Genomic DNA, 18,884 nt, shown 5'->3' with positions numbered 1-18,884 from the left:
AGCAATGTTCTGCTTCCTGTCCTGACCCGGTGGTCAAGTGATCGCCGGGGCCGGGGGAGTGCAGGAGCTGTCGGGTCTTCCATAGACCACGATCAGCCCTTCACTGAGACTGTACAGTGCAGTATTAGGCCTCTTGTACACAAACTTTTTTTCCCTGTTTCCGTTCTGTTTTGGCGGATTCTGTTTGCGGTCTGTATGCGGAACCATTAATTTCAATGGTACTTTAAAAAAACGGAATGTACTCCGTATGCATTCCGTTTCCCTATTTCCGTTCCACTGAAAGATAGAACTTGTCCTATTATTGTCCGCAAATAACGATCCGTGGCTCCATTCAAGTCAATGGTTCCCCCAAAAAAACAAAATGTATCCGTATGTCTTCCAAATCCGTTCTGTTTTTGTGGAACCATCTATTGAAAATGTTATGCCTAGCCCAATGTTTTTATGTACTTACTGTTTAAACATTATTGTATGCTTCCGTTTCCGATCCGCAAAAAATGGATAACAAATGGAAACCAAACGGAACGGCAAAACGGAACGGAAGTGGAATGGAAACGGAAACACTACTGAAACAAAAAAACTGAAAAACGGATCTGCTCAAAATGGACCGCAAAACCATACGGTGGTGTGCAAGAGGTCTCATGATGTACAGACTCTCTGGAGGGTGTATTTCCACTGTAACTGGGGCTACTATGTTAGGAGAAATCAATAGTGAAAAGAAAAAGTGAAGTTAAATGTCCTCCAGAGGTCTTGTATGGCCTTATGAGGGACACAAAGTTTAAAATAAAATAAAAAAATGAAAAAATTGTGTTTTAGAAAAAAAAATAGAAAATAATGTATCACATGTAAAAAAAAGTTTTTTTTTCACAATTAAGCCATTTAAAAAAAAATTTAAAATAGAAAAAATAAAATAAAATAGACATATTTGGCATCAACGCGTCCATAATGACCGGCTCTGTAAAATATCACACGATCTACCCCATCAGGTGAACGCCATAAAAAAATAAATAAACCTTACGTCAAAACAGATTTTTTTGTTACCTCACCTCCCAAAAACAATAATGTTATCAATCAAAAAGTCGTACGTACCCGAAAATGGTAGCAATAAAAACGTCACCTTATCCCGCAAAAAAATAAGCTGCCACACAAGACCATAGCCAGAAAAATTAGAAAACTATAGCTCTAAGAAAACATGATTTTTTTCTAAAAATGCTCTTTTTGTGTAAAACGTAAAAAAAAAAAAAATAGACATATTTGGTCTTGTCACGTCCAACTGGCTCTACAAAAATATCACATGATCTACCACATCAAGTGAACAGCGAAAAAAAAAAAAAGACCCCAAAACTAATTAATTAATGAGTATTTTATGAGGTATCACTATCTGTCTTAAAAGCAGAAAGATAGAAATTTAGAACACAGTGAATTTTTTCTAATTTACGTTAACTTTTGGACTTTTTTATAAATAAAGGTTAAACATATTAACTTAAATTTACTACTAACATGATGTACAATCTGTCATGACTCACGAGAAAACAATCTCAGAATGGCTTGGATAAGTAAAAGCGTTTCAAAGTTATCAGGAAGAGGGCAAATGGCCCAGCCTGGAAGCGGTTAAGCGTATTTCAGTATAGTAAATGACCCCTTATGTTACTATTTTACAATATGTAAGTGGCAACATGTAGACACACATACGATAGAAATCTTGTGATACCACATCGAGAAAAATCATGTTTTGAAAAGCCAGTCATCTTGTGACATGCACATCAGTACATGTTCAGGTAAGTGAGAAAAAGGGAAGGGCGTACACATCTGTACTGTACTAAATAACTACAAGTGAAGAATGGATTCTAAAATTTGAAAATTCGACCTGAATATTTGGAAAAGTTCTGATACTTCAGAACCTGAATTTCATGTGATTCAGTTCAAGAGAATCAAGGAGAGCGTTTTCCAGGCTATCAGAGCACTTTTATTTTGGGTCAATATTCAAATATTCAAATTTATTTGGGATGATATTAGTACCCAAAATGGCCGCCATGGTCACCACCCGTCTTGAAAAGTTTCCCCCCTCACATATACTAATGTGCCACAAACAGGAAGTTAATATCACCAACCATTCCCATTTTATTAAGGTGTATCCATATAAATTGCCCACCCTGTAGATAGGGCATCTGCCTTGCCGTTACGGGAATCGGGCCTGTACGAGATTACGAAGTTGAATTGATTGAGGAAGAGACTCCAACGAGCTTGGCGAGGGGATAGACATTTGGCAGATCTAACGAATTCCAAATAACGGTGATCAGTCAGAACTATTATTTGCTGTGAGATTCCTTGAAGATGATGTCTCCATTCCTTAAAAGTTGCAATGATAGCTAACAGTTCTTTATTCCACACATCATAATTCTTCTCAGCAGGGGTCAAACGTTGGGAGAAAAAAAGCACACGGATGCAATAAACCCCTCTCTCTGGTTCTTTGAGACAGAATAGCCCCTATAGCACAGTCTGAAGCATCTACTTCCACAATGAAGGCGAGTTCTGGGTCGGGATGAACTAATATAGGGGCTGTAGTGAACTTGGATTTTAGGAGACAAAAGGATTCCTGTGCTTGGGGAGACCAGACAAAAGCATTTTTTTTCTTAGTCATCTGTGTAATAGGAGTAAAGAGAAAAAGATTGGTGTACAGTCACAAATAAGCAGCGGAACCCTTATCCAGGAGTGGGTTCAGTCTCCTTAAAAAAGTTAAATCCACAAGCAATTTCAGGGATCGCGCTGATATCAGCAGTTTAAGACACAGTGCAGACTCGACACTCGATCCAACAGATGGTTCAGTGGCGTAACTACTGGGGAAGCAGGGGAAGCGGCTGTTTCGGGGCCCGGGCTGCCAAGGGGCCCGGCAGCGTGTGACAGTTTATTTTCAAGTTAGTTAAATAGATTCTTGTCTAAGGGCCCCCTTGCTAATGTGATCTAATCTTACTGTCTCCTGAAGTATCCTGATGTGTCTGGGATTCGAACTCCCAACCTTCATGTATCAGAGGCAAAGCATTTTTCCACACAGCCATAAAGGCTGCCTTGCCACTGACTGAAAAAATATGAGACTTCTACTGTTATAGCTGGCTAAGTGTACATCTATACACATGACAGCTGCCCCAACACACCCAGCACTGCTATATCTCTATATGACAGCTGTCCCAGCACACTCAGCTCTGCTATATCTCTATATATGATAGCTGCCCCAGCACACCCAGCTCTGCTACATCTAATACACATGACAGCTGCACCAGCACACTCAGCTCTACTATATCTCTATATATGACAGCTGCCCCAGCAAACCCAGCTCTGCTACATCTATACACATGACAGCAGCCCCAGCACACTCAGCTTTGCTATATCTCTATATATCTATCTACTGTATAGCAATACTTAGAGATATATAGATGTAGCAGAGCTGGGTGTGCTGGGGCAGCTGTCATATATAGATATATAGTAGAGCTGAGTGTGCTGGTGCAGCTGTCATGTGTATTAGATGTAGCAGAGCTGGGTGTGCTGGGGCAGCTATCAGATATAGAGATATAGCAGAGCTGAGTGTGCTGAAACAGCTGTCATATAGAGATATAGCAGTGATGGGTGTGTTGGGGCAGCTGTTATGTGTATAGATGTACACTTAGCCAGCTATAACAGTAGAAGTCTCATATTTTTTCAGTCAGTGGCAAGGCAGCCTTTATGGCTGTGTGGGTAAATGCTTTGCCTCATGAAGGTTGTGGGTTCAAATCCCAGCAGAAACTTTTCTGAAATACAAGCACTGACTCCATATATGGACATACAGGACGGGACTCCATGGCGCATCGCTGACATGGAGGTAAGTAGAAGTGTTTATTTTATTTTTTTAATATCCGACTGTTACTGCCATGGGGGGAGCGGGAGGCACTTGATACTGGCACATGGGGGGGAGGGGGGTTGTCACCTGATACTGGCACATGGGGGGAGGGGGGTTGGCACCTGATACTGGCACATGGGGGGGGGAGAAAGGCACCTGATACTGGCACATGGGGGGGAGAGGCACTTGATACTGGCACTTTTTTTGGGGGGGGGGGAGATGGCACTATGATACTGGGACATAGTGGGGAAGAGAGAGGCACTTGATACTGCCACGTGGCGGGGGATTGGCACTTGATACTGGCACATGGGTGGGTTTGGCACTATGATACTGGCACATGGGGGGGAGACACTTGATACTGTCACTTTTTTGGGGGGGAGATGGCACTATGATACTGGGACATGGGGGGGAAGAGAGAGGCACTTGATACTGGCACATGGGGGGGTTTGGCACTATGATACTGGCATATGGGGGGTGGGAAGGAGAGAGGCACTTGATACTGGCACATTGGGGGGGAGATGGCACTATGATACTGGGACATGTGGGGGGGAGGTGAGAGGCACCTGAAACTGGCACATGATGGGGGGGCATCTATGGGGACACTTACTGGCACATTATTGGGGGGCATTATGGGGGACACTAGGCCGGCAGCCTATTAGAGGCCGGACACTGAGGGGCATCTACTGGGGCACTATATATGGGGCATTTTTTACTGGTACTTTATGGGGGGCACTAGCAGGAAGGGGGGAGAGGAGCACTATGGGGGAATTTACTGGGGGCACTATATAGGGGTATTTTATACCGGGACATTATGGGGGCACTATGGGGACATTAGCTCAAGGGGGTATTTTTGCACTGTCACATTATAAGGAGAATTATTTCTACTGGGGGGGGCATTATGGTGGGCTTTATTACTCCCCCATGGTATGACCCCCTAGTAACAGCACCAGCCTCTCCCTGCTCTGCTATCCCTCTGCCCCTTCCCCAAATCCTTATTATGAAATCTTTCTCATTAGGATAAAGCACAACATCAGCTCCACCGAGCCCCCGGGCAAAGTGTTGAAGTGGCGTCCGAGATCCCCAAGGGCCAAGTCAAGTAATTGTAAGTTTTCATATGAAATATGTTTGTTATACACATATAGCCTACACTGTGCCACACAATATACAGTATACCTCTAAACTGTGCCAAAGGAGTGGGGTTTACACAGGAAGAGGGAGGTGCGAAGCGCGCTGGGGGGGCCCTTACAAATATTTGCTGTGGGGCCCAGTCACTTCTAGTTACGCCCCTGAGATGGTTGTTCACATTCCTCTCCTATGGAGAGGTCCATAGGAGTGGAATGTGAACAACCATCTGTTGGATCGAGTGTCGAGTCTGCACTGTGTCTTAAACTGCTGATATCAGCGCGGTCCCTGAAATTGCTTGTGTAATAGGAGTAATTATTCCTGAGAAATTTTTAATGAAGCATCTATAAAAATTGGCAAATCCTATAAAAACGTTGAACATCTTTTATGCTCCTTGGGGTAGGCCAGTCTACTATTGCTTTAATTTTGCTAGAGTCCATGGGCCAGATTTATCATTCCTCTGACAGCTCACTCCACTTTCACATATGGCTAAAGTCAGTTTTAGCCAAGTCAGATTTATGATCGGCCCTTTAAGACTGTAATAAATGTGGTTTGACGGTAGCAGTTTATCCGTCAGTAAGCAGCTTTACAAAAGTCGCACATCTTTACGAAAAAGTCGCACGTTTTTATGAAAAAGTCGCATGTTCTATTAAAAAGTCTCATAAGATAAGCATGGTCCTCACTGGAGTGAAATTGGGACTTTTTTGCGACTTTTTTGCGACTTTTTTAAATAGTCCCAATAGTAAATCTGTCTAGAGATTCATTTACATAAGAAGACACGCCCACTTTCAGAAAACTGGCGAGCATAGTGCAGAGCAGAAAAAAGTCGCAAATTTGTGCGCAGTTTTAGCGTTTGGGACTTTTTTGGGACTTTTTCACTCCATTATTCTGACCTGAGCTAATGATAAATCTGGCCCCATGTGTAGACCATGAGGCGAAATTATATAGCCAAGGAATTCACATTTTTCAATCCTAATGTAAAGTTGATTCTTCCTTAGACGTTCCAAAATAAGTCTCACATGTCGCTGATGTTCTTCCATAGAGTTAGAGAAGATCAAGATATCCAAATAGATGACTACGAACTGGTCCAGAAGATCTCTGAAGATATCATTGACGAGATGTTGAAAAGTGGCTGGGGCATTGCAAAGACCAAAAGGCATAACAAGATATTCGAAATGTCCATATCGTTACCTAAAAGCTGTCTTCCATTCGTCTCCAGATCTGATACGGACCAGGTTATAATCGCCTCGCAGGTCTAACTTGGTAAAAATGTTTCCATGTCGCACTCTCTCCAAAAGCTCAGGGATCAATGGTAAAGGATAATGATTTTTGATTGTAATTTTTTTAAGTTCTTGGTAGTCAATGCAAGGTCTTAGAGAACCGTCCTTCTTCTTAATAAAGAATATGGGAGCCCCAGCCGGTGAGGAGGATGGGCGGATAAACCCCTTAGCCCGATTTTCTTCTATGTAACCTTGAGGGCTTTTAGTTCAGGGTAGATGTTTCCAAAAGGTATAGGTACACCAGGAAGTAATTCTATAGGACAATCGTAGGGTCGGTGTGGGGGGAGCTTGTCCGCATTTTGTTTATCGCAAACGTCCGCAAATTCCTTATATGCAGAGGGTAACTCTAGTGCCTTGTTATCTTGAGCCGGATTTTCCGAGCCTTGTTCAGACTTTCTACAGTAAAAGCATAGACTTTCCCGAAGCCTGTGCTCACTTCGATCCACGTTTTTACGTCTTAGTATGGAATCTACTTGCATAGGCTAACTTCCTGATTCTCTATAAATCTTTCCTTGGGGTTCCTTGGAAGTGGAGACAGGAAAAGATGGAGACTGCTTAGTATCATAATTCAAGGTAGCCCATTTCTCTTGTCGTCATTCAGACAGTCGGGTATTGATTCGAATACAATGGTTAATAAAAGCATCCAAACCTAAAGGGGCCTCTGCACGAGCAAGTTCATCTTTTAATGCGCTGCATAGTCCTTTCCTAAAAAAAGACATTTTCGCTGCGTCGTTCCAATCGGTGTCGACAGCCCACCTCTTGAACTCCATTGCATACTCTGTGACAGGGCGTCTGCCCTGGCGCAATGCTAGTAATGCTGCTTCAGCTGTAGCACCTCGATTGGAATCATCAAACATTTGACTCATGGCATCGATAAAGTCCTCTAAGTGATTTAGCTGGCGTCTTGAGTCTCAATCAATGAACTAGCCCAGGCAATGGCTTTATATGTCAGCAGCATAATAATACATAATACTTTAGATCTATCAGTAGGAAACGGAGTTGAATTTGCATCAAAATATAGCCTACATTGATTAACGAACCCCCGGAACTTGTCGCGGTCTCCCCCAAATCTGAAGGTGGGAAATTATGGGTCATTGCAGGCACTATAGCGGGTGGTACAGAAACTTGATTCTCCAAGTGGACTATCAGGTCGGATAATGTCTGCACTGTACCACGTATCTCATGAATCGTTTGTACATAAATTTGGATGTTGTGGGAAGTCTGTCCTTCAAAGGCGTCATATTTATTTTGTAAAGTCTGCATCTCGGTGCGCATATTAGCCACAGCAGTCTGCAGTTGCTAAATGCGAACCTCTGAACTCCCAGTCCCGGCGGATTCCATTTTTTGGCTTGAGTATTCTGTCACGATACTAGTGGAATACTGCTAGAATCCAATGGCAGGGACAAGGCCTGTACACAGGAAACACTGTAGTCTTGAATAGGAGGTTGCAGGACCGAAGGATGCAGCAGAGCCAGACAGGTGGAGCTGTTACCAGTAGCAACGGTGCAGGATCGAAGGATGCAGCAGAGCCAGGCAGGCAGAGTCGTTACCGGTAGCTAAAGGATGCAGCAGAGCCAGACAGGCTGAGCCGTTACCGGTAGCAATGGTGCAGGACTGAAATATGTAGCAGAGCCAGGCAGGTGGAGCCGTTACCGGTAGCAACGATGCAGGACTGAAGGATGCAGCATAGCCGAGGTCAGACGACCAATTGGTCAGGGCAGGTGGCACAAGAACGTAGTCAAGCACTCCGGGTCGGCAACAGGAGGTAGCAGGATGTCACAAAGTAGCAGGGTAAAATGCAAGTAGGCGGAACAAACCAGAGAGCTAGTTCCAAGCAAGAGGACTGCACGGGCAGAAGCTAAACACAATACTCAGGTTTGAGAGGTTTAAATGTGAAACAGGAAGTAAGATGGCATCCAGCTGAGACACAATCCACCATCCTAAATGAGGGAGAACTTGAGGGCAAGACAATCTGAACTAAACAGACATAGCAGGATGATTCCTGACACAAAGATTGCAACAGAAAGGACCTTTGCGCCACAATTTGTGCCAGAAATACATATAAATATAGGCGTATTTCTGTTTAATAAATTACCCCCTTAGTATCAGATAAAGCCCTACAAAATAGCAAGGCAGTCAGAGAACAATGTATAAAGAATTTTATGTTTTCTTAGTTAAAGCAATCAAAAAAACATGGCTTACAAACCAACCAACAAAAATCTAACTCTTTTGCTTAGAGTTTTTCTTCATTTCAATGGAAGTCGCAACTAGAAGAAAACAAATATATTAATATAGTATATGCTATAATTTAGCAATTTTGAATAAAAAAATATTAAAATACTTTTTTAAATTAGGAAAAATATGTACAAATAAAATTACCTTAAAAAAACCAATCTAATTTAAAATGATATTATAGCCAATATTAAGTTATTGAAGCAAATGTTGCAGTAAAACAGCTGGCTGATAACATTGAAGACCACGTTGCGGATGGACACAGTTAAGAGAAACTTTTTTTTTTAAGATTTGGCTAAAATGAATTGGGCTTCTGGAAAGTGCACCTGCTTAAAGGGAGTAAATGCCAAGTAGCAATCAAGCAAAGCCTATAATCAGGAACTGCAAAGCACTGTCCAGCTCAGCCTGATGTGTCTGCAAGTTCAATTCCCCAAAAGAGCTGTTACAGAAAATATCCAAAACCCATCCACAAAGACTCCATATTTAAGAAGTTTATAGGAAAAGTATAATTTAATGGGTTTAGTTGAAGCCATTATGTTTTTATAATATAGTAGTTTTATATTGTTGGTTGTTTTGCCATTATTGGTCTATGTCGGATTTACAGTAAAGCCTATGTTATTTCCAGTTATCTGTGGTAGAGGAACTGGCAGTGTGGATTGGGCATACTCTACCAATGCTTCTTAATAAGTCTCTAAAAGAAGGTTCTGTAGACCTAAATGTTCTGTACTGGGAATACATTTATGGAAATAATGATGAAAACACTGACATAAAGATATATCAATAAATTGGTGGGTGGTAGATGGTTAAAGATTATTACCCAAAGGTTTTCAGCCAAGGCCCTTAATGACACATGGGTAATTATAACCTTACAAGAACCTCGGGAACCTCATTGGCTGTTTGTCTTTTGAGAAATTACACCATTCTTTTAACAGACTTCACAGGCATGTTTTTTGGAAGCTCATATGTTAGGTTTTTCTATTTTGTCAGTCATATACAAAGTAACTATTCTCCACAAGAAAGAACACAGCTTCTCTTGTGCAACCTACAATGCATTCAGAAAGTCTTTAGACCCTTTCACTTTTTCACATTTTATTTTGTTGCAGCCTTTTGCTAAAAATAAAATAATCAAGCTCTTCCCCATCATTCTACATGCAATACCCCATAATGAGAAAATGGAAACAGAATGTTAAATTTTTTTGATAATTTATTAAAAAAGGAAAAACTAAAATCTTACATTGTCATAAGTAATCAAACCCTTCAACAAATTCATCCTCTAGTATTTTTGGGTATGATGCCACAAGGTCTGCAAACCTGGATTTCTGCCATCTTCTCTGCAAATCCTCTCAAGCTCTGTAAGGTTAGATGGGTATTGTCAGTGGACAGCCATTTTCAGGTGTCTCCAAAAATGTTGGATTGGGTTCAAGCCAGGGTTCTGGTTGGGCCAATCAAGGACATACATAGAGTTGTCCTTAAGCCACCCCTGTGTTGTCTTGGCTGTATGCTTAGGGTAGTTGTCTTGTTGTAAGGTTCTTCAGTCCAGTCTGAGGTCCAGAGCCCACTGGATCAGGTTTTCATTAAGAATATATATGTACTTTGCTCCATTTAGCTTTCCTTCAACCCCAACTAGTCTCCCTATCCAAACAACTGAAAAACACCCCACAACATGATGCTGCCAATACCATGCTTCTCTATATGGATGCTATTGGACAGGTGATGGAAAATGTCTAGATTGCTCCGGATATGACACTTTAGTTCAATCTTGGCTTAATCAGACCAGAGGATCCTTTAGGTGCTTTTTTGCTGCAGGCATGTGCCACCAGAGGCTTAGTTCTGGCCACCCTGACATAGAGCCTAGTTTGGTGGAGTTTTGCAGTGATGGTTGACCTTCTGGAAGTTTTTCCCATCTGCACACATGATCTTTGAAGATCAGATAGAGTGACCATTTGGTGTTTGGCCACCTCTCTTACTAAGATTCTTCTCTCCCCTGATAACTTGGTTTGGTGAGGTAGCCAGCTCTTGGAAGAGTCCTGGTTGTTCTAAACTTCTTCCTTAAGAATTTATATAGGCCACTGTGCTCTTAAGAACTTTGTTCAGTAGAAATATTTTTGCACCCTTCTCCAGATCTGTGCCTCCACACAATCCTCTCTGAGCTTTACAAGAAGTTCTTTCCTTAATGGCTTGGTTTTTGCTCTTATATGTATTGTGACTTGTGAAACCTTATATGGACATGAGTTGTCTCTCCAAATCATATCAAATCAACTGAATTTACCACAGGTGGACTCCAATCAAGGTGTTGGAACAAGTTAAAGATGATCTAGAGAAATGGGAAGCCCCAGGGCTAAATTTCAAGTTCCTGACAATGAAAGAGCAAGAAAGTGGTAGAAAGTAGAAATATGTTAATTCCTGAATAAATTGAGTCTTAAACTGGCTTAGATGTATTTGGAGAAAATATTGGACACTTGTTTTGGAGGAGGATTTCCCGAATTTAGAAAAACAAGACTAAGGGTCCTTCTGATTTTAGATCAGTACCAGCACCAATTGCTGGTATTACTGATTGGTGCTTCTTTAAAGGGCCTTTTAAATGGACCAATTAGGGACAAATCATTGTCCGTATGATCATTTGGTTCACATACAGTTTGCATATTGTTAGCAGCATGTCCCCTATTTACATTGGGCGATTTTTGTGCCCACTGACAATGATTATTTTAGGCCTGAATAAAAACAATCAGCCCATATTTACAGATTCACTCCATATTTCCAGACCAAAGGTGAGGAACAGGCATTCTTATAATCGCTTGTTCAGTTATAATAGGTCTTTGTTAAAAGACCTTAAAGGGAACCTGTCATGTGGATATTTGATTATAATCTAACTAAATATATACAATCATTAACTACTAAAAAGTGCCTTCGATGTATTCAATTACTGGTGTGACAGATGGTTACCTCATAATATACACACAAAGATGCCACATGCCGCATGCTAATAAGCTGATTTGAGTCAAGCGTGATGTCAGTGAGTCCAGCGTTTTTTTTATTATTCAGAGCTATAGCCACTCCCCTGCCCACCTGCTGCTGATTCATATGGAAAATAACTGTCAATCAGGAGCTCATGAATATTCAGGACTCATCATTATGAGCTGGAGCTTTTCAATACAAGATGTTGGCAGATTGACTAGGTCAATTAAAGAAATTGACCCAGCATTTTGCTAAGAGAATCAGTCACTTATTTATGTTGCCCTTAGTTAGGACACCATAAAACTGGTGACAGGTTCCCTTTAAAGTTTTTTTTCCCCCAGGATTACTACGGTTTATAATGGATATACTCATGTAGTTGTTTATCTCATGTACATCTTCCCCATGTATTTTTATTTTTTTTCAATTTGGACTTTCCTGATACATTTTCACCATGTAAACCAATAACTCTGGTTTGTTTCCAACCTGTACGAAGCACTTCCTGTTGCTGTTTCCAACCAATCCTATCATGCACTCCTTCCTCTTCTTCAGCTCCAGCACCACCACTAACAACACCCAGCTTGATTATAGTTCCTCCCACCCAGCTAGTTACCTAGACACTCCCCTATTACAGCACCACCCATGGACATAACATAACAGGAAGTAAGAAAGATCTGCATGGACATGGTCATGGGACCACAGCCCAGAATGGGAGATAGAGGTAAACGATAAAGGTAAACGAAATACATTATAGAATTACAGCTGCCTTAATAAAGTATTATTTTAAGGGTGTTGATGCAAACCCCTTCAAATACAGTAGTCCATCTATATCTATTTCCTGTGCCAAATGTCACCAAAATCTGGTTGCTTTGTCACAATTATGCTCAAGACCTCAGATCTTGAAGGCTACAGCAAAAACCTCCAAGCCAATAAGTTGCCCTCAATCCTCCTAGGCACATATTTCGCTCCTTACAGGAACCATGTTGAAAAAGTTTGATTCATAGAATTAGGTCCGATTGAAGTATAATTTATGGCAAAAGAGGTTAAACATTTCTTTTGATATATGACTTACAGGTACCAAGCCATTTCAGACATCATCGGCCAATCAGTAAATACTGTATAATTTCCTTGATATTATGTTTTTTAAATAACCCCTTTGCTTCTGGTAAGTAGAACCACATGTTTTCAGAGGTCAATGTAATAAAATATTGAAAATCACTTAGAATATTTTCATAACAGAAGACTTATGCCTGCAGTAAAATCATATTTATATGAACACAAAGTGCCTGATTTGTAAATGCAGCAGGATAACATCACTTTGCAGATGGCAGCCCTATGATGAGGTTGGATATAAGTGATTCCCGTCAGTCTAGCTTTAAAAGTCCAAAGGCTTACTGTAGGCTAAGTCATACAGTGGGTTGAGTTGAGCCATTGGGTCAAGAAAAGTGACAGGTACTTTAAAACGGCTCCATTAGCTTATAGACAGGTGAGTTTGGATGAAATATATGATAGACCAAAACCTTTATAATTCAGAATTTACTGGACTTTAATTTCTAATGCTTGAAGGACAATTAAAAACTGGGCTTATCTAATAAAAAGTATCACTATTCAATGTACATGCAATAAAATGTATTACTAAATATTACTATGCAATAAACATGTTGTTTATTCTTCTGGTCCAACTTCTCTTGCATTCAATGGTGAACTTGCATTGTCAGTAGCTTCCCCAGACACCTTTAATTCATTCATACTTCAAAATTTATTGAAATATAGCTATATGTCTCTGTAGAGGAGTGGGCATTGGAGGGGGTATTGTCTACCATAGTGATATTTATTAGTGGAATTGTTGGGGCTGTAAGTAAATAATTATTTTCTATGCTGAGAAGGAAGGGGTTAATAAGAGCTGATTACAGTGCACTTCTGGGAGATGCATGTACTGGATGGTCAAGTGGGATGAGCTGCTGCCCACCCACAGCAAGGAAAGAGACAAGTCTTCAAATCTGTGAGTAAAAGAGAGAAAAAAGATGAAAATTACACTGTAGAGAGGCATTTTGACATTGATATTGTTAAAATAATGGTGTGTATTATGTCAGGTATTTTAATATATTTAATTCATGGGATAACCTCTTTAAGAAATCATGGGAAATAATTAAACACGTTTGAAGTTAAAGGGGTATTCTCATCTCAGACAATGGGGGCATATCGCTAGAATATGCCCCCATTGTCTTACAGGTGCGGGTCCCACCTCTGGGACCCACACCTATATCAGGAACGGAGCCCTGCAAAGTGGTGGCAGGAGGACTCCGGTCCAGCCACCACCGAGCACTCTCCCCAAAGAAGTGAATGGGAGTGCACCACGCATGACCGGCCACCGCTCCCATTCACTTCTATGGGCCTGACAGAAATAGCCGAGCCAGCGCTTGCCTATTTTCGGCAGACTCATTAAAAATAAATAGAGAATGGCTGCACATGCGCAGTGACCCATCCACCACTTTTGGGGCTCCATCCTCGATATAGGTGCGGGTCCCAGCGACATGCCCCCTTGTCTGATATGAGACAACTCCTTTAATATACATCTTTTATCATCATACTGTTTTAGGCTAAAAATGGTATTAATTAATCTCCAAGCCTCCTGTGTTTCCATGTTGTTAAAGGATGATTATTTTGACTTCTTGAAGCAGCCACTAGAGGGAGCTTACTGCTTACAAAATTATTATTGATTTTACTGTATACACAGTATAAAGTAACCTCTCCCTAGTGGTGGTGGCAGACAGCCAGAATATATTTAACTATGGGGATTTTGAGCTCTGTTTAAATAAATGAAGCCCCAAATACTGTAAAAAAAATATATTTAGAACTTTAAGGATTTGAAATCTATTTAGTTAAAAAAATGACTTTCACATTACATTAGGCAGGTGTAACAAACAAGGTTGACCATGACATCTTAATATATAAACTTAAAGAGCCCCTAATAGAACAGTTATATCCTTGTCCATAATGTGCACGATAAAATAGGACATATTCTATTTTTTTGCGGAACGGTCATGCAGACATACAGACACAGAATGCACATTTCCATTGAAGAGAGTAGTTCTGCAAAGGGGCCACACAAAAAACTAAAAAACGGAAGGACACAGAAAAAAAAACTTTCATGTGCATGAGCCCCTGTGGACAAGTTTGGTTCGGTTTTTGATTTAAAAAACAGGGGACATTTTTCAAATCCTTGACAACTCGTGCAAATTGTTGGAAGAATTATTGAGATTACATAAAAAAAATTACCAATAACAATTTTATCACATAAAACAAATAACCAGTTCTTCTGAAATACATGTTAAAAAATGTGTTTTGCATTGCAGCCACAAATTTGAAATCTCAAAACTATAATTTTTATCTGACAATAAATTAAGATACCAGTCAATCTGACAGTTCCTATGTAAAGGAAAAAAATGATAAATTGCATTAGAAATATGTGGATTTAGGCTTGTTTTATGTGCCTGTCAAGAGAAACAACTCATGGAGTGATGTAAGTGTTCAAGGACTGGCTTATTCAGAATTAAGTGAACACTTAGCAATGCGAGCTATTCCTCAACTGGGTTAAGAGAAGAAAAAGATCGAAATTCTTTACTAATGAAGTCATAGTAATACAAGTTTCCAGGCTATAAAATGAACTCACAGTTTTGTTTTGTTTTTTACAAAAAATAAATAAAAAATGTTAAAAAGCCATAAATTACACCCATGAACCCGTAGGGGCCTTATTCAGCTATAAAGAATCACTCATACAGTGCTTTGCAGTACTTTTAATAGTTTTAATACTATTATTCTATAAACTGATAATAATAATAATAATAATAATAATAATAATAATAATAATATTAGACAATTTAAAACAAAATGTTTAAAATAAAAAATAATATTAATAAAAACAAACGCCTACATCATCCTTAACCCCCCGAGACCGATTCAACTCTGACAGTCATGACTTGGTTTCTTATTGGAACCCTTCTGGGCACAACCTTTTGTTATTTTTTCTTAATCAAGCTGACCAAGAAAACAATTCTGGCTCTGGGATTGCTTTTAACAGCGTTCACTTTGTAAAATAATGTGACAATTGGCAGTACCATTTTTTTAAAATAGATTTTATAAGATAAATGTGAAAGGGTATTTTTTTTATATTTTCTTCATATTTCTAAAGCATTTTGAAACTTTCTTGTTTTTTCTAAAGTGAGCCTGCCAAGTGACATTTGTTGTTCTGCATAAGAGCAGCTAGGATCGACAGAAGCTGTAATATATAGGTGAATATGACTTGGAAAATCAGAGTATATCCCGACTGGACTCCTGGGAGAGGCAGTGAGAGTTGAGACTACTCCATCCACACAGGATAATTGACAGCTCACCCTGTATAAGGCTACGTTCACACAAAATTAAAAATGGCTGTCGCACTGCCTTTGTTAGAATACATTGAAGTTAATGGGGCTATTCACATGGTCGCTATTTTAACAGCCAGTGAATAGCAGCCGTCAAGTAATAGGACATGTTCTATTTTTGGCCGTTTAATGTCCAGATAGACCCCACTAAAATCAATGTGACCGTTCTGAAATCAATGTGACCGTTGTTAACAACCGTTAGGAGTGCATCCATCTATTGGCCGTTAAAAAAAGGTACACTTCTACAATATGACCTTTTAGGGGTTAGAAAAAATTACTCACCTCATCCACTTGCATGCGCAGAAACAGTTACTCCTCTCTTGATTCTGAAGGACCTGCAATCAAGCGTGATTACTAGTGATGAGCGAGGTATTGAAATATTTGGCTGCTTCGCAGAATTTTACAAACAAATTTTCTTTGTGACAAATTACTTCATTATGAAGAACATTTCTTTGTGATTGTGCCTCCCCTCATCATTGTACCCCTCAAATGCTGCATTCATAACTGATTGTGGCATCTGATAGCAATGATACAGTATAAAATAAATAAAAAAAACATTTAATAAAACCTTTCTTACCTCCTCTATTTGACTGCCACCTTGATTAAAGATCTAGTGTGATCACCGCGTCACAGCGCACAGGATTTCGTGCGAGATCTTCAATCAAGATGTCGGCAACTGTCTTTTCGCGCTCAAACAGATGAGGTAAGTACAGTTTTTTTTCTTTTTTACCGTCATTCAGAGAAAATTGATTTGCTACCACGTAGCGTAAAAAAATTTGGCTTTTACGATGAATTGAATTTTCCCTGAAATTCGAATCGAATTACACTTTGCGGAGTTTGATTCAATCAACCCTAGTGATGACATCACCACACGACAAGAGCGAGTGGTGATTTTTTCCCCCCTAAAATGAGGAAAATTGGCTTCTACCTCACAGGATTTTTTGTTTTCCTATTGGTCAACTTTGCAGGATAACAGGCTGAACTGGATGGACAGATCTTTCTTCTGCTTTAAAGACTATGTCACTGTTTTCTGTTACAACCAGGGATGAGTGAATTTCATATTTTGAAAATCGAATTCGGGTTCGGGTTGGGGTATAATCTTAATTGCGCTATGGATTTCGTTACCACGGACCATAACGTAATTCAATGACAGAATGCATAACGGAATGCCTTTAGAGGCATTCCGTTATTCGTTCCGTCATAATAGAAGCCTATGGCCTACATAATGGATCCGTCCGGCCATAAGGAAGCTAGCAGCTTGATGAGGAAGCTGGCAGCCTGCGAGCGTCCTTCCCTCACAGCGCCTGCACAGAATACCAAACGGCGTGAGATTTCCCCAGGACACAGGGCAGGCAGAAGAATGCGAACGATGCCTGGCCCTATCAATCAACACTTGGAAGGTGTGACTTAAGGTGGGAGACGGGAGACTCTAGGTGCAGGAGCAACGTCCCCCCTGCTCCTAGATTAGCACATCGCTAATGTCAGCCAGTTTACCGGTCCCGATCCAAAATGTATGCCTTTTTTACACCCTCTGAGAGGGAGGACAAACTGAACTACTATATAGACATCCTATGTAGTCAGTTGGCTGCTGCCTATCTGCGCCATCCTCTCGCTGGTCAGAGGGGGGGGGGCCTCTGCACTCACGTTCCTATGCCATGGCTGCTGTGGCAGGGTGGGGGGGTAGGGGCAGTTCCAGCTCCATCAGCAGCAACTTGAGTCTAGAGTCGCTGATGAGAAGCTTTCTTCACCCGCCTACTGAAGAAACTATTCAACAGCAGCAGCTATACCTGGAGCAGGTCCTGAACCAGCAGGTGGGGACATGCTTGGACAGCACCCTGTCATCCCACATTGAAGATGCGCTGGACTTCTGGGCAGCCAAACTGGATTTGTGGCCGCAACTGGAAAAGTTTGCCCTGGAAAAGCTGTCCTGCCCAGCCAGTAGTGTGGCATCAGAGCAGGTGTTTAGTGCAGCGGGGGCCATAGTTACCCCAAGAAGAACTCACCTGTTTACCCAAAATGTGGAGAGACTGACCTTTGTCCAGATGAATTAGGCATGGATCAGCCAGGATTTCCACCCACCAATGCCTGATGCATCAGGCTAGATCATTCATGGTGCCACACCAACACTTTGACAAAAGAGACCGGTTTCTTCTGGCTACTTGCCTCAGCTACTATTCTGATAGCGCCACCCGCTTGATGCCACACATCTGATGCCAGATTGCCAGATGCTCCATCTTTCACCCACCATCTTCAGCTGGTACTGGTATTGCCACCTACCTCCCCTCTATGTCACCGGGTCACTCTGTGGTCTCCTGATGATGCTGCTGCCACCTCCACACTATGTCACCTAGCCACTTTGTCGTCTCCTGATGCTGATGCCACCTCTATACTATGTCACCTTGCCACTCTGCAGCCTCCTGATGCTGCCGCCACCTCCACACTATGTCACCTTGCCACTCTGTGGTCTCCTGTTGCTGCTGCCACCTCCATACTTTGTCACCTTGCCACTCTGTGGTCTCCTGATGCTGCTGCCATCTCCACACTATGTCACCTTGCCACTCTATGGTCTCCTGATGCTGCTGCCACCTCCACACTATGTCACCTTGCCACTATGTGGTCTCCTGATGCTGCTGCTACCTCAACACTATGTCACATTGCCACTGTGTGGCCGCCTCCTCATGCTGCTGCTGCCACATCCACACTGTCATTGTGCCACTCTGTGGTCTTCTCATGCTGCTGCTACTGCCACCTCCACACTGTCATTGTGCCACTCTGTGGCCTCCTCCTGATGCTGCCGCCACCTTCACACTCTGTCATTGTGCCACTCTGTGTCCTCCTGATGCTGCTACCACCTCCACACTGTCATTGTGCCACCATGTGGCCTCCTCCTGATGCTGCTTCCACCTCCACACTTTGTTATTGTGCCATTCTGTGGCCTCCTAATGCTGCTGCTACCACCCCCACACTGTCATTGTGCCACCGTGTGGCTTCCTCCTGATGCTTCTG

Source organism: Bufo bufo, chromosome 3 (assembly GCF_905171765.1).
Source record: "Bufo bufo chromosome 3, aBufBuf1.1, whole genome shotgun sequence".
NCBI classification, from domain to species: domain Eukaryota; kingdom Metazoa; phylum Chordata; class Amphibia; order Anura; family Bufonidae; genus Bufo; species Bufo bufo.
This window is presented reverse-complemented; position numbering follows the sequence as displayed.